General features: G+C 43.8%; 1 protein-coding gene across 1 annotated transcript in view; it reads left to right on the top strand.

Annotated features, from left to right (window-relative positions):
* The window catches only part of snd1 (staphylococcal nuclease and tudor domain containing 1), a 178,471-nt gene that overhangs the window by 85,580 nt on the left and 78,392 nt on the right, over positions 1–14,499 (top strand). The window lies entirely within an intron of this gene.

Genomic DNA, 14,499 nt, shown 5'->3' with positions numbered 1-14,499 from the left:
GACAAACAATCATGCACAGTATTTGTGCCAAAGCAAAAAAAAAAGGAGGTAGTTTGGGGACGAGGTTGAAGAATGTTGAATTGAAATTCCACAATCCTTTTCACTGTTCTTTGCTTTTTTTTCTCTCTCTTTGCAATGATCAGGAGGGGAGGTTGACAAGTCTAGTCATTAAAAAACTGACCCCCTCCTCTCTGTATTCCTCTGTTCACTTTTCAGTGATCGGTCGGTCAGTCGGTTGGTCAGCCCTTTTTCCCCCTCTCGCACTTTTCTTCTTGCTTCTCGTCTTAGTGCGGCGTCGTGTCCGCTTTAGTTCTATTCTTTGCTCCTCCGGGAGTGCTTGAAGGTTGTTGAAAAGGCTAGGCGACACACCGTACCTTCATTAGCGTCTTTTCCCCCTTCTTAACTAGCCACATGCTCCAGCCTCGGCAGCTGCGGTGGGCACAGCGGCGATTGAAAATGCACACACACCATCCTCGCGAAAGCACGCAGCAGCAGTGGCGAGCACACACAGCAGCAGCTGCAGCCTGCCTCCAGTGCACTTCCCAATAATCCGTCAATTTCTTTAGAAGGGGGTGGGTTGGGGGATGGAACCGGGTGCTGGGAGGAGTGGGGTTGTTGTAGCAGGGTTGATCGAGGTGGGTTAGAGGGAGGAGGGGTGGTGCGCAGTTTCCCCCTTTCCTCTCTCCGACGTTTTTTTTTTTTTTTTCTTCTTCTTCTTTTTTGTCCAGTTCTTTTTTTTCTTTTTTTTTTAGCCGCTTCACTTCTTGTGATGATCAGCACCCTCCTCACTAATGCAGTGTCCGACTAGGGAGAGGAGCGAGACGAGAAAGGCAATCACTGGGTGAACGCTTGGCTTACAGGCATAACGTTAACCGTAGCGTCGATGTGGAAAGGATCAGTTGTAGCAGCAAAAGAGAGGGTGTGCGCCGGCTTGGATCTCTCTCTCTCTCTCTCTCCTGCGCACACTCTCTCTCTCTCTCTCAGCTCCTCTCTCTCTCTCTCTCAGACGCTCTCTTTCTCTTTCCCTTCCTCCCTCCTGCTCTCTGCAGTGTCCTGAGGTAGTTGGGTATGCTCAAAGCACTCAGACCTTTTTAGAGATCTACCTCTTCAAAAGCCAGTTTGCTCCTTCTGTCCTCCACTCTTTTTCTTTTTTAATACTCGGTGCCTTGTTCTGTGGCTTTCTTGGGCTTTGTGTAGCTTAAAGGAAAGGACAGGCTGTCCGAGCAAAAAGGCATGGATGGATGGTGGCATCCCCACAGCAACCACACTTTAACCCCCTCCTCTCTAGCAATATTCCAGGCATTCCAAAAGAGTCTGGCATAGCTCCTCGGCATTGCTTTGGTGTCAAAGGCAGGCAGATGGAACACAGTTCCTCTCACTGCCTCACTTCCTGTCGCTCTCTTTCCCATCTTTGTGCCTTTTTTTTTTTTTTTTTCACATCATCTCCCCCCTTGCCTCTCACTCTTTTTGTACTGTCCTTTAGTGGAAAAATAGAGAAACATGAATGGACTGCTGACGCATCCTGCTCGGAGCAGTGCTTTGGTTTGATGCAGTGTGTTTTTGTGCATTAACTCCCCCCCCTCCCCTCCTCTCCCCTCCCACTCCACTCTCACCCTGCTCGCCGTCTTCCCTTCTCTGCTCATTCTGTCCATCACTCGACTTCATCTCTAGCTTTCTTGCTCTCTATACAATTTCCTGCCAGCTCACATTTGCATTCGCCGCTTTGTATTTCCACTCCTTCACTTGTACGTTTGGGTTATTAAGGCAGGGAACTGTAATTTATTCCTTTTCCGTTTCGTCCTCGACAAATAAAAAGGTGTAGAATGTGAGAATTGCTGTGTTACAAATGCGTTAGTTACTCGTGTAGGATTTTGATAACCTTTCCTGCTCGGTTTACACCTTTAGCATTTTCACTTCTCCATCTCTCCTGTGATATATAAGCCTGGACAGGTAGTTAGACGACTCTAAACAGGCAGGCCTTAACCCACAATTTTTAGCACAAACTGTTGCTCGAGGAAGTGCCCAGCCATAAAGGTCATGTTAAGGAAGGCGACCAGGAGAAAAACGAGGCGTGTTTTACCTTCCTGCCACAGGAGACCATGCAAAACAGACACACCCGACTGTCCCAGCGTCCCTCTCTCTCTCTCTCTCTCTCACCATGATTTGCACATGACTCATGTCTATTAAATGAGGGAGCAGTGTGCGCAATTTATGGCTGGTGAAGCCGGGCTGTGACAGTCCTGATAGGTGTGTGTGTGTGTGTGTGTGTGTGTGTGCATTTGTGTCCGAGTTGGAGTGTAAGTGTGTGAAAGAGAGAGATGGAGGAGAGAAAACATGTGAGCTAGAAAAGGTCACACTGCCTGTAGCACAGTATGTTATTCCCACCGGCACAGGAGCACGGAGTGGACCCCTATATAACACACACACACACACACACACACACACACACACACACACACACACACACACACACCATCACACAGACTTTCTCCTTGACTTATCTCCCGTTGAATACGAATGAGCTTCAATGAAGCATATGCAACACTGTGGTGGCAGCCACAGGAGGAATGGTGGGATTCCCCCCCCCCCGTTATAAAAGAAAGGCTGTTTCTTTATTCTCTCCACAGGGGATTCCCTAGCACTGTAGCCATGTGGAGGCTGATATCAAAGGTGTGCTCCACTGCTACATTCCCCCCCCCTCACTGCGTTCTCTGCACGCATGACATAATGCGGACATACAGTAGCATGTTTTAATAATGACACAAATCAAATGCAGCGTACTGGTGATTTTGACGTGTCGTCTGCCACTTTTCATGAGCAAGTGACCTAGAATAATTTCTTTCCCCTTTCTCAAGGGCACCACAGCCCTTGACCCATCCTGGGATTTGAACAGGCGACCCTCTGGTTATGAGCTGTAACTACAATCATTCAATGACCCATAAAGTGGCCAAACGCCACAAGTCCAAGCTCTCTCCTGTTGTCTATTTTCCCCCCTCTTTTCTTGTTGTTCCTATTCCTACCCTATTTCGTTTGTCTGTCAGTGGTCACTGGCTTCTCACTGCTGATTGGAGCCTGGGTCATGGCCTGCCAAACTCTGTGATGCTCCACTGGCCAAAAGTGGCCAAACCTTTTGTGTTATATAGCTTAGTCCTGGCCTGGAATGACCCATATGCCTGGATTGTCAGCCAAACTGTGTGAGCACAGCAAGTTTTTTTAAGATTCCAGCATGAGTGTATAAAGTAGTGTCCTACACCATGGCCAAACAGTATATATTTTCACAGCGCAACATATGAAAAGTGTTGTCAGTCATTAGTATATTTGTCGAAAGCCACATATAGTAAAATATTAAAGGCAAAATATCCCAATCTATTGCTATTGTGTGGAAAACAAGGGATTTGTTAAATTAGGAAAAGTGTTGAGGCCTACAAAACAAATAGCCTTAAAAGGCAAAATACTTGCTAATTATGATTTCAATTAAGAAAATGTAAGTTAAGGAATGTGTACTGGGGTTGTTATCATTTTCTATTTGTTTGTTGCTTTTAAACATTTAATTTGGGGTTTTGTGGTATAGTTTGTGATATTTTCCAATTAATCGTACTAGCCTTGCCTCCAGGACTTGCTGACTGATCACAGTTTGATGAGCTGTCAGATATGTGGGGTCTTGCCCCCACTCCCTGCTTTGCAAAATCCACCTACATCTCTGTGCAGCCACCTTTCACACTGGGGGCCAGGAGGATGCTGGGGTGTAGTTAGCGGGGACCGTGCAACCTACTTCGGTGTCCACTAGACAAGTATAGTTCAGTATGTTCGCGGGGTGTATGCAAACGGTTACAGAGTTCCGTCCTCTGGGGTTGAGTGCTCGCAAATCTGGGCTGCGGCCAGTCACATGTAGGTCAGCAGCCTGCGACTCTTTGCATGTGTGTGCCAGTAATTCCATTTGTATGAATGGCCGATGGTATAGTAGCAATGATTAGCAAGAATGCACAAGTCAAATGATAGCTCTAATGATAATGTCATTGCCCCTGCCATTGCCAGGATCAAGGATTTACAGTACAGGCCCTTAGGCAAATCCACACATGGTTTTCTCTGTGTGTGTGTGTGTGTGTGTGTGTGTTTGTGCGTGCAAGGGAGCAGGATAATATTTTCCCAAGGAGACAAGAGGCACACTATTTTTGGGTGCTTGTCTTGTGCTTTGAGAGCTATTACAAATGTTATGCATTCAGGTGTTGCTGTGTGCACGTGCACATGCATGCGTTTATATCCCAAGTATCCAGTAATGTCTCTGTTTTCAGATTGCACAGCATGATGTTATCATAAAACCCATCTTTTTTTTTTTTACCCTGTCAAAATACTGAAATGTGTGGCGCGAGCACGTACCTGCGCCCGAGCGCTGACACCCCAAACTCAATGATGCTGACCTTGAGGTAAAGAAGGTTTTCATTTCAATCTCCACGAATTAATTCTGCAGGAGATTATGTGCGACACACACACACACAAACACACACACTGCTATCAGTGTCCCAGAAAAGGCTTAAAATGCTTGCGCTTTATGCATGTGCACACGCACTCACCAATCATGCCAGCGTACCAAAAGATTATAACGCTCAATAAGGTATATTAGTGGCTTACATCTGGCCAGGTTAGATGAGAAAGTGTTTTTATGCACAGCTTTGTCTCTCTGGTTTAGGATTCAGTAACCTTGCGTGACCTCCACTAAGCATAATAAAGTCATTTTATAATAATAACATATTCAGCATTTGCTTATATTGGACATTCTTTTTCGCTAATGCTTTTGGATGGCACTTTAATGTAGAGCAATGTGGGTAAACTGTTAACATGAGGTGAAACAAGATAATGCATTCTGTTATGAATCAATATTCCTTTAAATTCCCTTTTCTCTTTCTCTCCATTCTGTTTTGTTTGCGCCTCTGTTTCCCAATTTTCTTTCCTGTCCTTGACTTTAGCTTCTCTGTCTCTCAGCCTCTCTACTTCAGTCTCTAATCCCTGTCTTTAAATCACTACCTTCTCCATTGTATGTTTGGTGTAAGGGACAATATCAGGTTATAGCAACTAGAGGGCTCACCATGAAAGACAAACGTTTTCACCGCTCTGTTTTTCCCCATTCATTCCGCGTTGCTAGCGTCGTCTCCTGACACATAGATTTCAGTATGTTGAGCTGTGTTCACAGTGGCTGCCAGAGCAGGGATTAGCCCGAGCAGTGTTAGCTGGAATCAGAGTGAAGACGATGATGCTAGGTTAACACTGTTAACTCAATCAAAATGAGCCAGGAGGAGAATGATGTGTGTGTTGTAGTGCAGTGTGCTTGTCTCCCTGGAACTTTTAGAAGTTCTAACTTCAGTCATTTGCAAATATGATTTTTTTTTTAAAGCTCCCATAGAGTGGTCCTATCGCACATATATGTCAGTTATGGAGGTCTACGTGCATACATTAACTTGTTTTTATGGTCAAAAACCTTTCGTCACGATTCCAGGCTTTTTCAGAGCGATTGCAGAGCCAGAGAATACAATAAAACCCGGCGTTCTCAGCAGTGGCTGAACTGTTTGTTTTGAAACTTTAGGGCTTCATAAACGAGGTAACTGGAACTTCCGGTCTGTGGGAGCTTTAATTTAAACCATTTTCTTGTCTCGTCTCGCGCTATCATTCTAACAAACGCTAACGTTCGCCGCGTCTTGCCCCGGCCGTGTCACTGGTCAGTTTGCTTCATTAGGATTCATGCCGCATATCTGTATGCGTTCATCACAATGTTGCCTTGCCAACTGCCAGCCTGTTGGAAATGGATGTCTCTTTCTCTGAGCAATGTGAAGGTAAAAACATAGTAATTCACCACAGAGAGAGCGGCTAAATCTTCTCGACTTTTAGCTCCTTTGCAGCAAAGATGCTGTCTCTTTTTTTCCCCCAAAGAACCACCCCTCCTCGCTCTCTCTTGCTTTTGCTTTTATGTCCTTGGTTTGGTCAATACAAACTTCTTAACTGGTGAGCTGTTACTCTGCGATATTTTATGTGACATTAGTCCCATATTGGGCTTTGCATTACTTCTCCTTGTCTCAGTTCACTTACTAGTTTTTATAGACTAGAACAGGGGCTTGTAAAAAAGGATTTATTACACTAACAAATGCTTTGTCTCACCTTGCCTTGATGATGACAACAAATGTGAAGCTTTTTCCCGTAGCCTTTGTACAATAACAAGTGTAAAATGTCTACTGGTTGAAGTAATTGGATGTAACACTGCAAAAAAAATCACCTAGTTTGCCCTTTAAAATACAAATCTCCCTTTTATGAATAATAAAATCTATACTTTCTGGTCTTTATCATAGTCTTTATCATGATACCAACCGGATCCTCACAGACACTTTTGCTATAGTGAAGTTGACACCTTTTGTTTCTTCTCCCACTTTAACGCCCCTGACCTTCATGTGTCCCCCCCCCTCTTTCCCGAATATCACCGCAGCAATTACCTTCTTTGCGGTTTTATTTTTCCTGAAACTCTAAATCCCTGAATCTCGATCAATTCATCGTGTGTGTGTGGGGGGGGGGGATTAGCTCTACCGAGGCCTGGGATGGAAAGGGTGCAGGGGGAGAGAAGAAACAGCTTTTAATTTTTTGACAAATCCACCTTGCCCCATACCGCGATAATGGCAGCAATGATCTTTGTTTTCCACTTCCATTTTTATGTTTTTTTGTGAGCATGTGTGTCCGCCTCACTTTGTACTTAGCTTAGATTGGATATCTGGCTACGGAAGTCCAATTTCATCAGTTCAAATTGTGATTTTATTACCGTTTAGTAACCTTTAGAGCTGTCAAAATTCCTCCAAAATGGTGTTTGAATATTCCCTATGACCAAAAAAACCATAGGAATAACTATATTTGCGCATTATGTCAGTAACAGGTGGACTTAAAATCCTTAAAATGAAGATAAAATAACATGGAAAGTTTTTTTTTAACCATATTTAAAGAACTACAGTTGAACATGTCTTGATATCAACCTCTAAAGTGTAGAAAAACCACTTTAAAAATAACTAAAACAATTTTATGTAGTTTATGTCTGAGAAAACCTGCCTGGTGTCAGTACATGGATCTGAAGGTGGACAGGACTCAAAAATGAGCCACTTCAATGGCTTTCGGGGGAGGTTTTTCCAATTGGATGTGACAGACAAAACATCAAAACACTTATTTATACCTTTATCTTGACAAAAAGAGTGCGAACAGCTAGAAGGAGCCACTACAGAGGGGCTGAAGAGCCACATGAGGCTCTAGAGCCGCAGCTTGCAGACCCCTGGTGTGTAGGGTAAAGGGGAAGCTTAAGGTTGACAGATGGCATTATTTATAAAACAACCAGGAATTAAGGAAGTAATGCAAGTAAGAGGTTATAGGTTGAAAGGGAAAGAAAATTCCCCCAGCGTATGCCATCCCCACACACCCTGTTCCATGACCTTGCTTAAATGCGTTTTCTGCAGCACAGCAATCAGGGATTTCCCCTGAAGGTAGGCAGCGGCTGGGGGCCAGCAGGGTCCCAGCTATGAGAGTAAAGGGTGGGGGGAAAAAACCCCAGCATGCAGCACTTTCTAAATTGAAGTCAATAACACACAGCAGTCCCGTTCTATAAGAGCCGGTCCTCCCACACATTCTGCTTCCAGCCACTGAGGAGAGCTGATGGTAGGATGTCGATTGAGTTCTCTAAAGTACCTCTACACATGGCAACATGTGTTTGTGTGGGTGAATGCACACGAGGGTGAAGAGAGGCCAGGCGCCAATGGATCAGGCACCTCGTGAAGACAACCAAGTGTTTTACTTTGCCTCTTATACTGGAGTGTACGCGTGGTTGATGATGCTACAGCAAACATTCGGGGAGGGGGTAAACATCAGGGATGGAGAAACCAAATGCTCTTAGCCTGCTGCACGAAGAGAAAACAGTGCTTTTTATTCTACATGCACCTATTGTGCCAAATCTTGCTAATGCCGGCATATCTGAGACACACATGCACATACAGCCTTACTGTGCCCTTAATCCCTTTTTTCATGTTAGCACTTCCACATAGCTTTGGGGGGATTAAAAGTAGCATGGTTGGCCTCCTCTGAATAGGGAAAGGAAAAGGAAATTATTAGTAACTGGTAGAGGGGTAGTAGTCAATCTGGCTGACGTGAGTCGGGGGTCGGATGTGCGGCGAACTTGCACGCGCCGTGGATTTGAATCTGATGACGACCTTGTAATGAATGCAATGGCGTGGTGGAATGGGGGCATGATTTGTTTGGGGAGCTTGCACTTTTGCTTACTTTTGCTGAGCCAATTGATTAAAGAGAAGTAGATGGTAGGCTGCAGTTTTAATACACTGTTCTCAGCTCGTTGTTTTTGCAACAGGCAAAAGCAATTTCATGATAAAGGCACATTTGCTTCTCGGCTCTTGTGTTTGCCTCGATTTTGAGCTCTTGTGTGTGTGTGTACATATATATATATATATATATGCAGCATTTTTTATTTGTTATTGGTATGAGAGTAACTCTTTTAAGCAAAGCTAGTTCTCCACAGTCTGCCTTGCTCTCCCCACTATCTAGAGGAAAGAATCTCACATGCAGACGCATATGTCCCTACTCGGATGCATGTCGTTGCTTTTATAATGCAATGAAATGTTTAAATTTTACATGATACTGAGGGGAATAAGTTAAATGAAGCGTGACTTAACTCCTCATCCACGGGGCTCTTTAACGACCCTTCGTGTAAATCTCAGTAAGACTTTAATCGCTGTCATCTTTACATTTACTAAGTGCATTATGTTTTATCTACTTTATTATATTTGCACTGTTTCTGGTTGTTCTACCATTATTTTTAGTCCACTGTTGCTCTTTTTTTATTCTCTCTGATGGAATCAGTTTAGGTCACTTACACCCAGTTGTGTTTATTGGTGTGTGGCCTGGTTGTTTTTTTTTTCCTTCCCATAATAACCTACGCACAAATACACATTGGCTTGACACATGGATGAACAGTGGTAATTTCCCCAGGCAGACATTGATTTCACTTTAATTTTCCTGCCACTCATTGTTTGACATCCCGCTGAAAATTATAACTTTGACTCGTAGCCTATCGAAACCTGTGGTTTTTCGCTTTACTTCAGCCGATGTTGCAATTAAGGAATAGTAGTTGTTGTTTTCTGCTTCAATAACAGCTATTAAATTTATATTAATAAGGGCTAATCATTCCCAGGCTTGTAAAGTGAAGCAAACGTGCAACTTAGGCAGCAAATCCACCAGTTTCAGGTTAAGTGCGGGACTTTTCCCTGCTTTGCCTCAATCCTGCCCTCAGTGTAACTCTGGAAGACAGATGCTCTGCTCCCCCTCCCGTACTCTCCCAAAAGTGTTAAATCAGATATGATATAACTTAAAAACAAAACATTAGGTTGCTCTGCAGTTGAACTTGGTGCTCATGAGACTGAATGCTAGCGTATGCGGTTTAATTAGCATGTTTTATCTGGCGATGGCTTTGCTGACTTGTCTAGACGCCCCTTCTTTGAAAGGTGGCATTTGTTTTTTTTTCTGTGTGTCTTATCCCTGTTATATCATCCATTTTAGAGACTCGGCTGTACACGGCAAAAAAACCAAAACTAAATTGATGAAACCACTGAGACGCTTTGGTTTGTGTTTTCTTACGTTTTTCTGTATTTACTTATTAATTCAGTGGGAAAACAGCCTGTGGGCAGAGGGATTTACCTCTTAAGAGGTGCCCCATTGGGTATTCAAGCAGTAAGCCTGGGCAGCATGAGTGTTGAGCTGGCCACAAGATTGTTGTAGCTTGTAGCTCAATGATACAGGAGTGAGGAGGTGTCGGCTTTTGCCTGTGGGCACATTGTTGAAATTGAATTTGAAGAGAGTTGCTGTGTCCCCGCCTGTTTTGGAGTGAGTGTTATCCATCCTATTTGGAAGCACAATTGTCACATTGCACACCTGGTGGTGTTAAAAGCTCTCCTGCAGGAAAATGGTGCATTCCAAGCCAAAAATATCAAGTAGACACAATTGCACCCTGCGAACACTGCAAATGGCTGTTTGTCGCCGTGTTAAATTTATTCTGTGGGATGTTTTTGTGTGTAACACATACATATTTGTATTATACTATTAAACATCTTGACCACACAGGCTTCGTCATTGCATTATCCTTTAATTGTTCCATATTTTTAAAAGAGACACATTATGCAAAATCATCTTTTTAATAATTTTAATACTTATATTTGGACTCTGGAGGTCCGCCTCAGTTTAAATACAGGAAATAAAACACGCAATCCTGGAATTGTTGTCTCACGGAGCTCCGCTTTGTCCCAAAAAGAAACATCAGAATGCAGGCAAGGGCAATAGTATCCGAAAGAGCGGAAGTCCGCAAAGTGTTTTATTCTTGGCTGCACAGTGCAGCACAGAGTTCTACACAAACTTCCAGCCTCATACATATGACAGCAATGTGCCAGCTAGAGTTGGCATATGATGACTTTTCCAAATGCTAACTGCTGTTAGCTGCTGGAGCCTCAGTGACGCTGACGTAGTTTCATGTGTCTCATTTGCATTTAAAGAGACAGGCACTCAAAACCGAGCATTCTGAACGGGGCTGTTTTGGCAGGGTGATTGAACTGCTGTGGTGCTTCATCCTTAAGGTATTTTGACCAAAGCATGTCACAGACATGTTCATTAGGACACCAGGGAACTAGGTGAACTTATAGGAATAGGGTATAATATTATGTCTCCTTTAACTTACATGGACCATGAGGAAAAAGAAGAAAGACAGATGTCAGTTAATACTATGATTAAGTAGAGCACATGTAACCTTGGTGACGGCACGTCATGGTGACTACAGTAGCCTCAAAGAAGAGGCATGCAGTGAGGTTGATTGCTGGTGAGGCACTGATTCATTCAGAGTGGAGGCCTATACTTATGTCCTTGTTCTCGAGGTGGCAAGAACAGGAATAGTTCTGACCAGGACATTTTTCATGTTCCACGCGAAAACTCAAGTGCAGAACTCCTGTGTAGTCTTGATAGGAAATTATAACGTTTGCCCCCTTCAAGTTTCTGGCCGATCACAGAAAAGTTGTTTGTGTACAGAAATTGATTTTGTAAGTCTGTGATAGGAACATGCATCGACAGAGCGTAGTGATATGTTAGATGTCTTAGAGAAGTCTGTGATACCTTTTTGTCCATGTTCTCTCACCAATGACTTCCTACACTTTACACCTGGTTATATTGTGTTGTATTCAGCTGTGAATCGCTCACCAACTACAGTCTTTTGTGCACACGCTTCTCAGTCCTGATGACATGATTTCTACAAGAAGAAAAATAAAATGGCTCATCCGGAGAGATGCTCTAAAAAAGAAGCAAGCACAATGGAGGTTGCCTGTACTGATTCTCCAGTCAATCAGTACAGGTACCTCCAGTCTTGTGTAGCAGAGGAGGAGGAGCAGTGGGGAAGGGTAAAATAATCCTGTGCCTTCAACACCGTTTCATCATTTGTGACCTGTTCTAAGTTTTCTGTCTTTCTCCTCCCCTTCCTTGTTTTTCTACCTCCACTTCTCTGTCTCTCTTCACACAAATACAATCTTATTCCACAGTTGTTAGCCCCATTTCTCTCCCCTGTCTTCTCATTACAAAGCTGCTGTTTTGGAGGCCCACTTTTGTTTTGTTTTTTTACCCAGATTTTTCTTCACTTTTTCCCCCAAATGGCAGGAGAAAAACAGGAAAGAGATGATTGTAGCCGAGTTGAACTGATGGTGTCATATTTGAAACTTAGCAATAAGGGATAGAGAGAACCTTGTATTTTTGTGGACATTAAAATAGGTGCTTTAAAAAACTTCTCAGCCTTGGTAACTGGGACCATGTGTTTCCAGATATAAGTTGCGGCATCTGTTACTTCCTTCCCTCCTCCCTCTGCGTTATTATTCATTTTTTCCCAGATGGTGTGTGCAGCATCTCTCCCTTGCACATCTAATTCTGACGTTTGTTTTGAGCACTCTGTGCCTGTTTGTGTGGCTGTCTTCTGTAGACTCTGCCTGCGACTGTTTGACATGGTTATTGCGTAGAGGTTAGCGGTGTTTGAGCGGTGCTTTCTTGCTCAAACTTTTCATTCCCAAGCCCAAAGTCCATGTGATACATGAAATTGCTCTCTTAGGTGTGAGCTTGGTTGATCTGGGCCCTTTTTTTTCTGCTCAGAATTACCTTTTCTAGGTCACTTTCAGTATATATATATAATATCAGTCAGTCTCTAGAGCTAGTGTTCTGCTGGCCAAGCATCCTTGTTTCTTTGAAGTACCAAATATCCATCACTGTGTCTAAACACATTTGCCCAAACTGAGGAAGATTGCCAGCAAGAGATTATACCCAACTACCTTATCTCCCTTTTCCCCCCTGACCATGTGATAGAGCTCTGTTTCATGATACTCTGTTCCCAACGGTGGGCCTGTAAACCAAGCACAGGTGCATGGCTGTAATCCTGTTGATTTGACACCACACGGATTAGATCAACTAGCACAGGCAGTTACTAGTGTAGTCGGCGTGGTCAAAATGTGTCGCAGGCGAAGAAGGGAAAATCGAGGGCAAATCATATTTGCCACTGAATCATCATTCGCAGTCCGGCAACAGAGCGGCTGCACAGCTCCTAAGTAGGCTTGAGTTGATTCAATCAGTTCCTCCTCTTCCTCTCGCGCACGCACTTTCAGACCGCAACATACCACCCACCTCCATCCCCTGTCTCATTTGCTGATGGTCACTTGGCATTTCTGTGATTGAGCGTGCAAGCAAGGTAGCATTGGATTGCCAAAATTGAAGAATGATTATAGCATGAGTCGTCCCATGAGGTGATTTCTGTCCCGTGCCTTTGACTGGGGTCAGATTGTCATTTCCTTGTTGGATGACCTCCACTTTCCTTTGAGCCCACAGTATTTTCATAACGTTTCATTCTGTCAAGAAAGCATTTATTTCAGGACTGTTTTTTTAGCAGGGGTGGGAATCTTATACTATCTCACGATTCAATTCCGTTGATTTTTGGGGCGACGATTCGATTCAAAATCGATTGTTCTAAGCTTTAACCCTTTATCCATGCTTAGATTTGGAATTGACGAGTTTCTGTGACGACTGACTGGAAAAAGACATGCGTTTTGTGACTCAAAAAAACGAGTCTCTAAAGTAACGCTAAACTTTAAAAAACCAAGGCACACATATGCAGTACACAGGTTCGCTGGTAATTTGTAGCGCTGCATATTCGTTTAATAAACAGACCGCTTTAGTTCAACTGTAGGCGAGCTAATGTCGGTAAAGGAGCTAACGGCACTAACTGGTAAACGGTGCATGGACTCCGGGGCCACGGCACATAAATCGTAGTAAATGAGAATCCCGATTCTTATGTGAATCGATTTTTTTTTTTGGCACACCCCTCGTTTTTTGTTGTTTGTACATCTTGTTTATCAGACCCCCCCTTTGGCAATATGTTGACCCTTCCATGCCCACTCTTTACCGCACTACTGATTACTACAATACAGCAACGTGAAGTACCTCTTCAACAGCTCATCTCGACCACTTTTCCCACACTCAAATTCCAACCTCTGCCTAACAACTCACCAACCAACTGGGCACTGCCTTCATGTTTTTGACAAGCCCACAGGAAAAAAAAGAAGACAAAAAGCCGTGCTGAAAAATGCCTCTGTTGGCCCTTTTCCTCAACCCTACCCCTCCCCTCTCTCTCTCTCTCTCCCTGATGCTCTCACTCTGTCAGCACAGGCAGAGTCTGGGAGGACAGAAATGGCTTTTTGAGTGACACAGGCTGGCTGCGCCATTTGCCGTGTCAACTGGTGAAAGAGGATAGAAAAGGAGGTGGAGACAAATGATGATGGCCCGGTCATGATTGTTCTGTGGCCCGTCTCGCTTTCAGCCACCATCTTTCCTCCAAGGTCATTGAAGTCCCAGGAATTATTGACACAACACCAGTCGGTTGTTGGGGTTATTTCTTTCTTTTTTCTTGCTTTCTCCTCCTCCATTTGCATGATACACTTTAGTCTCTTTTTGTTTTCAACTCTATGAAACACATTATTCTTTCCAGATTTCAAATCCTGAACTAAACCACACAACGACTCCTGTCCGTTCAATCGCGAGAGCATTTTCCTTTGTCGGAAAGGAAGACGTCCAAATGGACTCGCAAGTAATTCACTTTCTGATGTTGTCAATCAGTGCACTCTCTTCATTCTCCTCCCATCCTTGACAAGAGTCCAGCTGGCTCACGTCCAACCTTTTTTTAATGTCCTCATCAGCAATAGCTGTCAGTGGTGGACTGAAACGTCCAGAAGGGAATCATGTAACCCCGCTGTTTTCTCCCCCGCGTAGAGCTATCTATGGCAGAGACCTCTCGTTCGGCGTCGCAGCCGTGGAATTATAAATATTTAAAATTCCATTATGAAATCTTAAATCGACTCATGAAGCTGCGGCAAGTGGAGCGTGATTGAAGGAGCGGCTGCCGATGTGTCG

The sequence above is a fragment of the Microchirus variegatus genome (assembly GCF_963457635.1).
Source record: "Microchirus variegatus genome assembly, chromosome: 20".
NCBI lineage: Eukaryota > Metazoa > Chordata > Actinopteri > Pleuronectiformes > Soleidae > Microchirus > Microchirus variegatus.
Note: the sequence above shows the minus strand (reverse complement) of the source record. Positions and strands in the feature narration are given on the sequence as shown.